General features: G+C 38.6%; 1 protein-coding gene across 1 annotated transcript in view; it reads left to right on the top strand.

Annotated features, from left to right (window-relative positions):
• Nucleotides 1-15,736, top strand: part of tnfsf10l (TNF superfamily member 10, like) — a 73,722-nt gene that overhangs the window by 29,838 nt on the left and 28,148 nt on the right. The gene's annotated exons all lie outside the window — the stretch shown is intronic.

Here is a 15,736-nt window from a genome sequence, read left to right on the forward strand (position 1 = left end):
TTTACCATGCATCAACCAAATGAATAACAATATTATTAAGCAAAACATGTTTAATAAATTGATTTAAAAGATTTAATTGCCTCTCGTATTAGGGCATTGTTTTTAGTTTTAATACAGCCTTCAACATTGTAGGTCTATTAGTTTTCCAGTGCCGATATTATCTTGAAATAATAGCTTCACACACACTGACGTAAAACTGCCTCAGTTTGCATTCTTCCATTAATACAAATCCAAAAAGTGCACTGTGTGCAATATGTAGCATGTATTTTGGCAGAGTAGTGTTGTCTTAAATCAAAAAAGATTGAATGATAAGTGCAATGTTTGACAGTGACTCAACCTAACTACTGCGTGTATCTCACAATTGCAATTTGTCAAACACCTGAACAAACACAACACTAGTTCTTTTACATTAACCCTCTGCAACCCAATAAACTTCTAATAGAAAATTCCAGATTCCCAAGAATTCTGAAAGAAACTGGAAATCTGATTGTCACTTCAAACACCTAAATATATATATAACAAAAACTACTGGAAGCTATCACAAATAGCTTTTTCAAACCATATCTGACCACGTAAGATTTGTGCCTTTGTATGTACATCATCTGAGTTTTTCTTTAATAAAGAGTTTGATTAAATTCTAATATCAAATGAGAGTTAATTGGCTAATTGCCCAAGTCTGACAGTGTTAGATCCACTTCAAATAAAGTTCCAGTCACTGGTGTTAGCAAACACTAGCTAAGACCAGAAGCAATAAACAAACTGTTGCAGAAACCTTTCTGCTGTCAACAGCTGTTATTGTGGTACAGAGTACAGACGGTAAAGACTGCAATGAAAACTGCATGAACCCAAGTAATGCCACAATATGTTAAAAGTTCATATTTAAAAAATATATATACTCTTGAATGCTAGCCAGTTAGCATTAACTTAGCTAACTAGCAAACATCATTGTGATGACATCACCAACATGACGTGCACACTCTTAATGTGCTTAATATAAGACTAGATATCTTTTTGAATATGCACTCATGTGCTTAAGAAGGGCAAGTACAGAAGTAGAAGGTTTGAGATACACTTAACATGTTATAAAATTGATTTCAAGAATGCTAATTTAGTCAATGGCTATTGTGTATGTCTGGTACTTTGTATAAAAAAACCCAACAACGAACAAAAGTTAGAATGTAGTATTGCTCATTCAAGAAAAAATATTGCAAATATACTTTTTGTAGACTGGATGGTACATTAAATGCATCTTTACCAGCTAATACTCATCCAGTACTTTTCTGAATGATTATCTTTATATCCCATTAAGTTAACTGATGAAATCCAGATTTGAATTTTTAAAGCCCTCAACTAAAAGTTTTTAATGTTGCCACTAATGATGTGAGCCCAGACAACTCCGCTGACCCTGGGTTAAAGACCAGATGGAGCCTGGTTTCAGCATGAAGGAATCTGCACAGTTACAGTGAATTTAGAAACATCTGCAGTGACTGATGCAGAACTGGAACTCTGGCTGGAAGTAATTGGGTGTATTTGTCATTATAATAGAAAAAAAACTTCAGCTCCGAGGGAAAATCACTCAATCATCAGATAACTATATATGTGTATAGGACATGTGAGTTGAATTAAGAGGAATGGACAGTTTGTAAAGATACCATCCAAGGTTTTTGTCTGAAATATACACAATGTCCCACAGCATCTGACAGCAGTCCACTAATATACAGTATGTGTAGTAAATGGCTAAATGGCTTTTACTGAGTGACAAGTTTCAATGGCCTAATAGCTGTATCCAGAACAGATTATTTAAATAAACCAATCGTATGTGTGGCTCTTGTGAAAGCTTTCCGACTCTAAACTTTTTTCATGGTTTAATTGGAACTCATTGGTTGTTCATTGTACTCTCTATTACTGAAAATGGCAGGATGTTTTGCCATTCTTTCAATTTTACTTCATGGTCTTGGCTTTGTGGTCAAGTGTACCCTTTCAACAAAAAAATAAAGAAAGAATACCATATCAGTCATATAAATGTCTTGGAAACCCAGATGTTTATGATGGATTAAGTGAAAGGGAATCATTATTAGTACTAGAAATGAGAGCGCTGTAAGTAAAACACCTAATTTTTCTAAGTTTGTGCTCAACAGTCAGAATCCCTGCATGTTTTTTTTTATAGTTTGGCTTATTTTCTTTGATTCTGTGGCAAGTTTATTGATAGTATTAGTAGAGATGAACCTTTGACCCAACAGACTGTCAGGTGTTTATAGAGTCATGCAGTCATCACAACACCAGTCAATAATTGACTGCATCAGGTGTGCCACTGGAGCCTTAATCCATTTATAATCTAACACCGCTGTTTTGCTAGACGTTACCATATGTAACCTCTATCTTACGCAATTCTGTACTTGTCAACACAAGCTTGATTTGAAAAGCTTGATTTGCAAATGTGTTTTTTTTTTTGCATGTGTTTGCCTGCCAAATGTTTGGTTTAAACCTGTTTGGCCTTTATCATTGTAATCTGTAAAACTGCTCTCTTAAAGCACTTGGGCCAGTCAAACAAATGTGGGCAGTGACTTGCAGGCAAGATTCTTCATGCAGGGTTGTTACAAATTCTTGTGTTACTGAAAAAATTGTGGATTTTGTGCAATGCCTGATGGATTTTGTGCAAAGCTTGCATTCTCTGGTCATCATTTCGAAGTTGTAAAATGATGTTCTTTTGTTTGCAGATTGAAGAAAGGTGTGTTGTTTTTTTTCTTTTCCTGGACCCACAGCTCAGGCACTAGAGGGTTTGTTTATAGAACTGATAAAACTTTGTGGGAAGTCTTCATCTCTTTCAACCATATTCAGATTTTAAAATGTGGTCTTCCTTGACATTGACTTATTAGAAGTGATTATACAATTGTAGTTTTATATTTTAACGATGAAAAAAACTCTCAGTTTGTTTGCCTGCAAGCTTCTCCTACATGATCAAGAGTTGAGCAACCAAAGCTGGCACACAAGTTCATTTTAGGCCCCTAAGGGTTCTTATCTTTATCAGATATTAAGACAGCATCATGTTTCCTAGCAACCAACAGGCTAAAGTTAACAATTTCTTTGCTTATGGACCTAAAAGACCATGGAAAAGCTTAGTATCATTTCGTTTCATGGCAGTAACTTGTCATTTATATTCACAACATATGAATTCTATTTACAAAATATTGAATTATGCTTAATATGATATGACGTCATTGTTTTGCCTAACAACGACCTAACGACAGACTAACGTGACATGCCAGAAAATACTGCTGCACTCACATGTGCTAGTTTGTGAAAAACCTCACACGTGTCATGAATCATGCTTTTTTTTCTACACTAAAGCATTAAAACTACTGAAGGGTGAAATGAAAAACATTGACCAGATGGGAAACCTTGCATACTGACAGCTATGTAGATGTTACTTTGACATACACCACCCACCTAAATATTGGTGGAGACCTAGTACACTGTGACATTTCAAGTGAACTCCCCGATGGCACTGGTCTCAAGCCACAGTACAATGCATCCTGCTGCGATCTGATGCACTGACCCTGCTACAAACTACCCAGACCCCATCCTGAGTTGTGCCAAAACAAGCCAAAGATCGAAACCCTCAAACCACAGGGCCCAAAGTAGCTGCTGTTAACCTTCTGGCATTGGATGCCCCAGGACACACCGGAATGTCATATGTTTATACCCCAATGAATATGATCTGTTTTTTTGACACAAGAGGGGGGGGGGCTGCACAGTATTTGTCCAGTAGTTTTCCCACATGCCAGTCGACCACATCGACTGGCATGTGGTTTCCTTGGGGCTCAGAGGTCCAAACCGCATAAGCAATGTAGACCACCAATGTAAGCCCGCAATACAATTACCCACACAACATCCCTGCTGTAGGTAAACAAATTGCAGCTGACACACATTAACGTCACACTCGTCTCAGTGCATATGTTGAATCAGCTTCAACATACCAGTGACTCCAGAGAGCCCTTCGAGAATCCCACCACTGCTCTCACACACACACACACACACACACACACACACACAGTCATTCATAAACCCACTAACCCACTCCACTGATATAAGTCCTCCTCTTGCAGACATTGCCAACAGGACTTTTCCCCTCAGTCTGAATGTCTGGACGCTCACAGCAGTATATCTTCAGCCCCCTTAGTTCCTGTTGCCCCCACTCAAAATCTCTTTTTGTGTCTGGCTTACATTCTACCTTTTTTTTTTTAACCTCTTCACCCCCTCCTCTCTCTCTGCTCTACTTGTATGAAACAATCAGAGAGTGCTGCTCCATGCCCCTGTGGTCCTCAGTGGACGGGAACAGGAATGTCTAGTTTTTCTCCAATGCATAAGTGGATAACAGAGAAAATGCAGGCGGGCAATCGCTGGTGACAAACACTTAAACATGTTTACATCTCATTACTTCCCTACAAATGCTCACACATGCAGACACACGTACTATCGTGCTAATTGAAACCCCCCCGGAATTTTCCTTCGGTTCATTTGTAAGCCATTGGAAGCCTGTCCACTTTTACTGATTCCTTCGAGCTGGTTTTGAAACTCAACACGTTCTGTTCTTCTTCAGCTCGCGTCACTAGATTGACTTTTTAAAGAGTGGAACTGGTACGCGAAAAAGCCAAGATGGTGGTTAAATCAAGCTGGCAGACCAAGGAGGCGCCATCCCTTTTCTTATAAAATGTTCCAGTGAAGTGACCGGAGAACCAGAGATGAAACTCCAAAGTTTTGTTGCCATTTTTTTAACAGATGAATGGAGAAGCTGGAAAGCAGTTATACATTCTCAATTATGACAGCTGTACAACAGCGAGAATGTCATATAACAATCAGACTGTGTCCTTGAGACAAACTAAAGCTAATCAGTAGCTTTCACAGGAATCACAACACAGTTGACTCAGAAAAACAAGCGTCCACCCCATCATGCCAGACAGTTTAAGATGAAAGCAGGGTTAAGCCAAGAGCTCTGATGGGAACGTCGTGATCTGTGTAGCACAGGGCAAAATATACCCACTTATCACCTGACTGTCAGTACATTAAGAGGCTGAGAGCTCTTCCGTTAGTCTCAGAGTCAGTTTCCCATGCTAAACTAGTGATTTGCTAAGCCTTTGCGATTCACACAGTCTGCTTCACTGAATTGACTAACATTGAGACGTTTATTCCTCCTTCTCCTCCTTCAACTGATGACCACAGCAGGTCTTTGTGTAAGTGGAATAAAGCAAAAAGTCACTGCCAAACAACAAGCACAATTCTATATGACAAAAATAGGTCACGTCTGACCACAGCCACTTATAAGGCATGTTGTTGGTGTCTGTAAGGCACACCAGCTGTTTGCAGCTAACAGGTGCTGGAAGCGAGGAGCTTATCGCGGATCCTCACTGCAGCCACTTAAAACCATTTGGTGCTGCACTCTTTTGCGACATGTTGACATTTTGTTGACTTTTATTACTGTGCTTGCGTGAAAATGCGTTAGTGGGTGATGTCCATTTAAGTGCATAATTTAACAAACAAACGCACATGGCAAGAGGACATGGTTAATCTTGGATAAAGATTATTAAAGAGATATTTGACAAGTCCAAGGTAAAAAAAAAAAAAAGATCTCTAGTTATCCACATGAAAGCAAAAAAGCTATCTAACCTTTCACTAATAATTTTGAGAATTCACTTCTTTCTTCACAAACTCTCTCTCAAGCACACGCAATGGCTCTGTGCCTCTTAGATTTGGCACGAAACCGACAATCCAACAAGTCCAAAACAGATGCTTGGATGGGATTCACTGATGAACTATGTGTGTTGGATAGGCTTGGGCTTGGCCGTGACGTTTTGGTTAGAAAAGAAAAAACAGACTGATGAGTAGAGAGTGTGAGAAGGACAAAGTATTAAGAATGAGCTTGAGAGGAAAGAATGTAAAACTAATAAAGAGGCGACGATAAAAAAAAAAAGTAGCATTAAAGCAGATCTGGCTTGTCGTTTATCTTATAAAATGCGTTGGCTCCACATGGAGATTCCTCATCCATGGAGCGCATGGACCAAATGCACATTCCTACAAACTGTGCATGAGTGATGCGGTGATGATGTAACAAATAGAAACCGGTAAGAAAAACGAGAAGCCATCAACAAACCCAACCAGGCAGAAACAAATGGAGAAGGGGAAAAATATAGATGAGAGGCTGAAGAAGAACGGAAAACAGGCAGGAGAGAAAAGAAATAAAAAGCACACCATGAGATCAGACATTTTTCGCTTCTGACTGCCATTAAATCTCATGACCATTTAGACCTCTTCTCTTGGTTCATTTCAACTTGCAGACACTTAAAACCTGCCTGCGGTGTTCCTAATCCATCTTAGTCAACACTCTTCTTGGCACTTTCAAATTGGAATGGAAGTGGAAGCGATGAACATGGAATAAATGGAAACTAAAAAGCAAACTAATTTCAGACAACACCATAAAAAATGTAACTCTACCAACGAAACATAAGAGAAACATAAGTAAATTTGAGCACGGCTCATCATATGCACTAAATGTGAAGGATATTTACTTTACTGGTTGCTGTAATCACTTGTCTACCACAACTCTTCAAAAAGACATTTCATTGATTACAATCTCATGGGTCCATTGCGGTTGCCGCACTGGTTGTGTTGCTTGCAAACAGTGACACCGCCATAGCTTTGTATAATGTATATCAACACTTAGACCGTGAGTACACGTTGCAGTATTATATACTTTATGAAGGACAGGTGTAGCCATAGAGAACAATCTTCCAATCTACTAATTGGAAGGTCGGTGGTTAAATCTTTGGCTATGCTAGTCTGCATACCCCAAGTTGTTAAAAAAGCGCGTAAGTGTAGATGAAGTGCTTGGGCGAATGTGTCATGTTGTAGAAAGTACTTTGAGTGCTCAGGTAGCGTAGAAAGGTTCTATATAAGTACCAGTCTGTATACCGTTTACTTTTTGGCAGTAGCGTATATCACAATTATTTTAAAAAATCACACTGATTACTTCTTATCGTTATGGAGAAGAGTTATTGTACATGAAGCTAATTTTAAAACTGTCTATCTATCTCCAACTGCAGATAAACATGTGTTGTGTATTCATCCATGAGTGTAGATTGTAAAAAATAAAATTATTTCGTAATTACGTTGAAACAGCGAAAACTGAAGCAGTTGGATTCCATGAAAACAAATAGTGATAACTGCTAAATGAGACATCTTCATGTGTAGCAACAAACATGTTTCTTTCTGTTATTAATACCACATTTAAATGTGTCAGGTCTGCTTGATTTTATTTTTTCAATGTACCGTAGGAGGAAAAAAAACATTTGCACAAAAATACTTTTGAAGATGGATTTTCCTATTTCATACAGTTGAAGCCTCATGTGTACTTCAGCTGCAGTAAAAAGTAAAGAGAGAAGAGAGGGAGAAGAGATGTAGATGCAAACAGGAAACACGTAGGGGCTCTGCAGATGAAAGAGGAGAGAGAGAAGCTGACCCAGAATCAATAAAACGTCTCACAGCACGGTTTTAATAACATACACATTGTGTGGAGGCGAGGAAAGGGGACCAAGTTAAACTTCACTCTAGATAAAATTATTTAGTTGACTCTAGTATATCTGTCTAACACTTTTATTGCACTGTGCTTACCGGTGTATGCATCTAAATAAGAGACCAGATGGTTCATGGCATAAAACAACCTTGCCGATATCCGCGCATCAGTTCACAGCTCAGAGTTTGCAGTGATTGATGACACTCAGGGACTGGGTTGGTTTGAACTCAAAACACAGCAGGAAACTATATTAGACCTCTGCATGGTCTCAGCGCTACTCTATCTTTATCTTCATTGACTTGCAGACTGGCTTCTTGTCTTATTTTGCTAACTTCTGAAAACTGAGTGAATGAAACTGGAAAGATGAATACAGGGATTGAGGAGAAGTTCATTTTGTTTGAGGGGGAATTTTTGTTGCTCGCTCTGCTATAGGTCAAAGGGTCAAAACCAACTCGTCTTGACTGTTCAGAGCAAAGGAAAAGGATTTACCTTTCAATTTAGGGCGAGTGAGTCAATCCACACCCAGCTGTAGAGCTGCAGATTTACTAAGACTTTTCTGACCTGTAGCGAAACATTATCATAGCTATCCTCATATGACCTCAGCTTCTATTTAACATGAGCTTTCATGTGGTGTTATCAGGAGACAGGGCTGCTTATTGTCATGGAAAGGAAGACGTTTTTACATTTTCTTTCTGTCATCTCAAAGTCCACATAAAGGAGCATTAACCTTATTATCTAAACCTGCTGCTTTATCTTTGGCCAACATGGAGGGAGTCTCAGAAAAAGTGAAAATCTGAAACCCCTAACTTTACAACTGGGATGATGGAAAGCGCCCATAGAGACATTTAATGACCTTCAGATTCTTCTGTTATTAGCTTTGCATCTTGGCCATTGTATGCAAGCAATGTGTGAAAAGTTAACAAAAAGAGGAGACTACATTAGAAATCCCATTTACTTATGTTCCTCGGATCCACCTTTGTGACCGTTGAACAGCTTCGCTTTAATGAAATGTTACCAAATATCTGATGGTTACCAAAGTTCACAAAATATAACTAGGCTTGAGTATCAAGAAACATAGATTTTCTCCAGACCAAAATGACAGATGCTGAAACCTTCCCTGGAGCACAGTTTGGGACAAATAGCCAAACGGTCGTCTGACATGAAAAAAAGTTGTCTTGGTCTGGATAAATTCTAACCAAGGTTTAGTTTAATGTTCCAGCATTTTCTTCATGTTTAAGACATTGAGACCTACAGTAATCCAGGAAAATGGGAACCGATCAGTTAGTATGCTGATTACATGTCTGAGGTCAACAGCTAATATATCAGGGATTCCAGTGTGGTGAGGGGATCCCAGTTTAAGACTTCCTCTGCTGGACGTTATTTAAGGTTTTGCACATAAATTTTAAAAAGCCAATAAAGAACTGAATCCTGATTGGACAATGGCCAGTGTTCTTGCACTTAAAAAAAAAAGTTTCATATTTTTGCTTTCCACACGGAGTATATCAACACACAACCATAAGCCAAGCACTGGCCAGTACTCCTCTAACTAAAAATCTTATCTTTTGCCAGCATGTTCACCTGCAGATATCAGCGCTTACACAAAGTTTAGCCAGGTTTTAGAGGTTATAGCATATAAATGGGTGCCAGGAACACCCAGTTAAAGGAGCAGGCAGAGCCTAATGTGAAAAACGGTTCAATGTGTTAGAAAATAGACAAGAATTTCTCAAAGGATGAGGGAGAGAATGGAATGGTTATGCCACATAAAGCATCAACAGCATGTGAGGCGTTAAGAAAAGGATGTTGTTCATTCACTTTATTTGATTCACCCAATTGGCAATAGTAGGCTACCTGCTGAGCTTACAGCATGCTGAGGTCAGATGAACGCCCATCTGGGAACCCATCACTGTCAAGTAGGTGGAAGCATATGGATACTGGATACGTGGTGAAAACAAGAAAAAGAGGAAGTTGTGGTGAGAATTTTCCACACACGCCTCATGGACATGAATGTTGAGATAATTTGAGGGTTTTAATGATTTCTTTGAACTGTTCTTTTTGGGTGGGTGTAAGTAAACTACTACCACTACACCAACCTTAGATATTTCAAATAAGGTTTAGTGTGCACACATGACATCAAAGTGAAACCACACCTAACCATATGAAATGTGTACAGTTTAAGACGAACATTGAACCTGTTTTGGTATAAAAGAAATAAAAAAAAACTAAGTAAGTAAAATTTAAAAAAGTTTAAAAAAAAGTAATTTCTCGCCTCTTTAATTCTTTTTTTACTCAATAGTTATATAATAATAATAATAATAATAATAATAATAATAATAATAATTTCAGAACTGTTTCAGATGACAAATATGAAAGTTTGTGCCTGTAGACACGTTACGCTCCAGTGTATTATTTGCAATCGTAGCTCAGTTTCCTTAGGAAACAAAGCTCCGTTGGTCTCTCTTTGTGAAAGCATTGTTATGTTATATCTCTAAATCTGCCCCCGTCTCAAAGCGGTGATGTCACAGCAAATATTTAGCTTTTGGCTGCTGATGCAGAACAGCTGCTTTGACATCAGTGTTTAGGGTGTGGATAGACGAGCTGCAGGCTTCAAAGGTTTAACCTTCATGCACCATGCAATGTAGTATTAAATTACTCTTTGAAGCTTAATTATTCACTGTGACTTCTGCTATTAAGACAAGAATGTGGTCTTGTTCAACAGCTTTATTATGCCACACCAAAACGTCTTTAATTATATTAACCAATAACAGAAAAAAGTGTGTCTTTGATTCTCTGCCGCTCTCGTCTTCTTTCGACACTTGAAGTCTGAGCGAACCCTGTGTCTGAAAGATGTTTGTGGTTTATAAATGCACGGTTTAAAATCTTTGCTGAAATAACTCTTTTATTGCACTCAAATAATACTCTACACATAAAGGAAAGTAAGTGGAGTCAAACTTAACAACAAACAGTATGTTATGAATTCACAAAGCCCTGATAGACGTCAAAGAGTCGGACCCATGACTCACAATTTATTAAGCATGAACATTTCATCACCATTGTGAGTTCTCAAGGCAAGGCTTTGATGATGAAAAGGTCCTTAAAATAAGTTTTGCCAATATTAAAGTCAATGGTCCCAGTTCACTTTAGGACTCTGATGAAGACAGTGTAGTGTTAAAACGTTGGTGTTTACCGTTAAAGGACGTATTTGTTAATGTCCTCCGGTCCCTTTGTTGTCCTCAAGCTGAAGCACCTGATTTGGCTGCATTTTGCTGGAGGAGAACCCTGACTTTTATTTTATCTTCTAAGAATTAGCATCAGTCAGAAAACTCTTATAAAATAATGTAATGGAAGTTGGTCAACAGGATTCGAAATGGGCAATTTGCCTGCTAGCATTTGGTTGCTAGCCACATGCTAGCTGAGAATAAATACCTTATCGTGGTTCTGACAAATTCAGCATGAATAAACACCAAATAACGTTAAATACATATAATGTCACACAAAAAAATCCTGCTAGCTTGATAACATTACTTTACTAAGACTAACTAGCTAATGCTAACTCACAGCATCAACAATGTGTCCTCGTTCTTCTGGCTGAAAACTGGTTGGTGGGCCTTCACCTTCGATTTTATATGTAAAATGATGGCTGATAATGGTTAGTGTTCCAACTTTTTGACTGTCACAAGTACGCAGGTGCTTGTAATGCATTTCGTAGCCTTTTTTAAAAATATTCTTTCCTGCTAGTGCACTAGCAGGAAAGAATAGCAAGTGTGTGCACCAATGATACTTTGTGTAATTGTAATAGGTATTTCCTTTTAAGTTCCTGAGGAAAAAAGAGGCAGAAATCACACTTTATATTTTATCAAGAGCTTCATTGTTATAACAGTGGGCATAAAAAACACCAAGTACCACTGTTGACAAAAAACAGTAGTGTCTTGTTTCTCATGAAAAGTGTCACAATACACAACTGGTCTATATTCCACATGACAGACCTCGCAAAAACACATTTGCTCTTACAGTACCTTAACTGTTTCTTTGGCTGTCAAATGAAATAGATCAACTGTCACGTTATTCCATGGAGACAAACATGTGGTGTCCTTTAGGGACATCGTTGTCTTTAATAAACAACTCCCAGTAATGATTTGTGGATTTTTATTTGCTTTTTTCAACCAGGGAAAACCCCACAAATGGACCTATTTTAATTCTTCCTTCAGTTTACTCTAAAATCTTGCTTTGAGTTTCTCCTCCTTGTAGATGTGTATGAAGTCAATGTGTGTGAATATACTCAATGTGGTCAACTCAGGACAGCGCAGCCTGGGCTGATGAATAATGCAAGAACGGTTATATTTCAGTAAAAAATATGAACTTGAAACTAACATAGTAAGTTGTTTCAACTTTGTCAAGCTAGAAACAGTAATACTTTCTAATAAGTTAGTGAAAAGGTTATTGCATCCAAAGAAATAAAGTTTTCTGTATTCAAAAGAACACTAATTTGCATCTGGTAGCATGGTCCTGCTCTGGGACTCCTTGGTCCTTCCACTGGAAAATATGGAAAGCTGTGCAGTTGTTCATGAAAACAGATTCGATTTTGATGCTGGGTTACAAAGTGGCTTGCAAAATACTCACAGTGTTCAGTATCTTGCAAGAACATCTCGCTCACTGCTGTTGCTAAATAATTTTTGAATGAGCGTTAGTCTCCATGAAATAAGATGAGGTCATTGTTGGGTTTGATCTTTGGACTTTTTGACTGTGAGAAACATGGAGAACATAATTTCATTAATTCATATTTCACTGAAATGTAAATATATATTTTTTTAAAAACAAAAATTAGAAGGCACTTGTTTGACCTTCATCTGTGATGAAGAGATTGAAGGCAGCATGATGTAACTGGAGTGACAGACTCTTGGATTTGTCTGAGGATTTGTTTCATGCCAAGGGAACAAGTTGGCTTTTGAGCAAAACTCCCTTATCTTATTCTGCTCTACAGTTGGCTATTGAAAAGCAAATGTCAGTCACTGACATACTGTTTATGCACTAGCACACACACAGGGTGGAGTGGTGGGCTGCTGTGTTGTTAGTGATTTCCAGCTGATAGACAAACACAAAAGACCTCTGTGTCTGGCGTCGACCACCCTCCCTCTCTCTCTCCATTCATTCCTTGGGACGTGTTCCTGTCCAGCAAACCCCTGAAAATCCCCCTTACCTCCATCTTCACATCCTAAATACCTCACTGTAGCTTTCACATTTGCTGAGTTTCTTAAGCATCAGAAAAGCTTTCATATTGTCACGAAATATCCATTAAATGCTCAATTCCAGACTCACGTTATTTTTTTCCCCAAAGCAGAAGTTTTTCCTCACATGACCAATGCATCCATCATTTATGTATAGCACATCCCTAAAGTATTTCAACTTCATGTAATAGATTTCATACAAATTTTACATTAACTTTCAATGCCTTAACTTAAAAAACAACCAAAAAAAATAGCCTACAGTGACCTTGTACACTTGGTGCTAACAAAAAGCAAAGCTTACAAGATGTACAGGTGCTCCAATCAATTTTTCACTCTTTCCAATAACCCATAACAGATGTATTACTTTCTCTCGGGCTCTTGTATTGGCTTACACTGTATGCTCTCTGGCCAGCGTTATGAAAATGAAAAATATTTTGTGGATCTCTGCAGGGTTTTCACCAGAAACCAACAGACGTGGGTTTGTTGGTGAGACCATGGCACAGCTGTGAGTCAGTTTAGGCTCAGTGAATCCTGTTTATATACCCAGTCTGAATATCCTTTAAAGTTGTTGTGTTAGTCTTTTTCAAAGGTTTTCTAGAAAAACAACGAGAGAGAGAGAATCTGATTTAGTGCAGAATATCGATAACTGCTGCGGGGATCTCTAACCCCTTCTAGTTAATAACATGTTTCAAAATGTCTGAGTTTATCGGTTCCTGGCATCATTTTCTGACAGCTGCACCTTGAAAAAACAATGATGTCAAACTCATAACAGCAGAGTTTTTGTATATGCAAACTTTTCCACTGTTTCTCCATTGTGAGAGATACTGAAACAATTGGATGGCTGCAGAAAACCAGTGCAGGCATATTTTTTTCTACAAGAACCAATAAGTAGAATCAGTAATTAGCAAATAGAAGTCAGAAGTGTTAAAAATGAAACTTGGAACGAGTAAAACAAACGTCACCCGATTGCAACACACTCAGCTCACACCTGGGGATCAAAAACACACATAAATCTTGGTATTACACTTCATATCCAATGAAGGTTGATTGGAAGAGCTTTATTGGAAAATCACTGCAATGAGTGGATTCACTGGCATACTGCCAAAAAAACAAACTGTCAACAGTGACTTTCAAGGGAACTAAATGTCAGACTTCAGTAAATGGAAAAATTCAGACTAAACAGAAAGAGGCTGCAAGAGCAATTCCGACCAACTCGAGTGAGCTATTATGCTCCGAGCTTGCTAGCTTTAGTTAGAGGTTTTCTAGTGTGGTAGCAGGTGAAGATTCCTGTGGTTTCAGAAAGCCTGGTGAAAGTCAATGAGAAAACTCTTCTGCTGATTTTATTTACAAACTCATTGGGCGCCCGTTTCGCTGAGTGCGTTGAGCGGGCAACCACCACATACGGCCGAGAGCGGCCGGACCGGGTTTTAGTCCGTCCCTTTGCCGCATCTCTTCCCCCCCTCTCTCTGTCTGATCTACCATTTCATTAGTTTAAATGTTAACGAAAATCGTCTTTTTTACAACACTTTTTTTTACAAATGTTTAGGTTCTAGTGCCTTTTGTGGTCTTATTATCTTGCTTTTTTTCACAGAATCTGATTTAAACATATCTTTGAGGGTAAAACAGGCAAGTTGCTCTAATAAACCCGTATAAGGATCTAAAGCCTCTGGGAAACAGCCCCTCCACACACACACACACACACACACACACACACACACACACACACACACACACACACACACACACACACACACATATTTGTTGATGGAGCGTTCACAGACGAAACATTGTTAGAAGATCAAAACTGGTTGGTTTCCTCTCTTTGGCTTCTAGCCTTGGTTAAAAATTTTACAGTTTGTCTTTTGGGATAAACAGGATCTGTTTTAAAACATACTGTCTGCTTTGTTGCATCCTTAAAAATGTGACATTTGAGTCGGGTCTGATGAAGTCATGGTTTCATACTCACAATCAAGGATGCTCTTGTTGAGGGTTTATTGTTTATTGAGTTTCCTTCAGGGGAAATAACAGTCACAGGAAGAGCTTCTCTGTGGCTTCTCTGCTGTGTACTATGGTTTTATCATATATTATCTGCAGCCCTTACTTTTATCTTTTTTTTAAATTTACAGCATTTCTTTAGATGTTTTTTGACCTCTTGGAGCACACTCTGCCTTTTCTGCTATCGGCATAAAAATTAAAAATGGAAAAACTGGCGTAAATGCAAATTGGAGATGAAATAGTAACATATTACCCCAATGAAGTCACAGCATGGTAAGAAAGTCTAAAGCCACTTTTGATAAATGTGTCCTTTTTGGCAGGATAAACAGAATGAGTTAGAGTTTCACCACCTTCCAAGTCTGGAAAGACCCAACAGATTTGTTTTTTTCATATGAGATATTTTGCTTAAGGGCTTGGGTTTTTTTTCACGGTATTAAAAGAAAAAAGCTGTCATGTTAACCTGAGAGCTTTGTTTTAACCTGCCAGATGTAGCAAATGGGTGGGGTCACTGGACAACATACAGAGGTGAGCCAAGTTAGAGAGAGATATTCATCTGATGAGTCAGTGTGTTTATGGTGTGCTCTTATTTTGGATATTTGCCATAGTCAAGGTGCAACAAAGAAGACACACAATCGTTCTAATTCATACTAATCACTGAAGCAGCAGCTGAGGAAGGAAATCAATAACAATCTGGTCGAGACTTTTCAACTTTGGAAAAAATGTCAAATGTTTTTATCCAAATGTCACATCTCAGTCCAGTCCATTACTGACTTCCCTTCAGTAGTTTGGGGCGATCGTGGCTCAAGAGTTGGGCGTTCGTCTTGTAATCGGAAGGTTGCTGGTTTGAGCCCCGGCTCCGACAGTCTCGGTCGTTGTGTCCTTGGCCAAGACACTTCACCCGTTGCCTACTGGTGGTGGTCAGAGGGCTCGGTGTCACCAGTGTCCGGCAGCC

This window comes from Aulonocara stuartgranti (assembly GCF_965226115.1).
Source record: "Aulonocara stuartgranti genome assembly, chromosome: 3".
In the NCBI taxonomy this organism is placed as follows: domain Eukaryota; kingdom Metazoa; phylum Chordata; class Actinopteri; order Cichliformes; family Cichlidae; genus Aulonocara; species Aulonocara stuartgranti.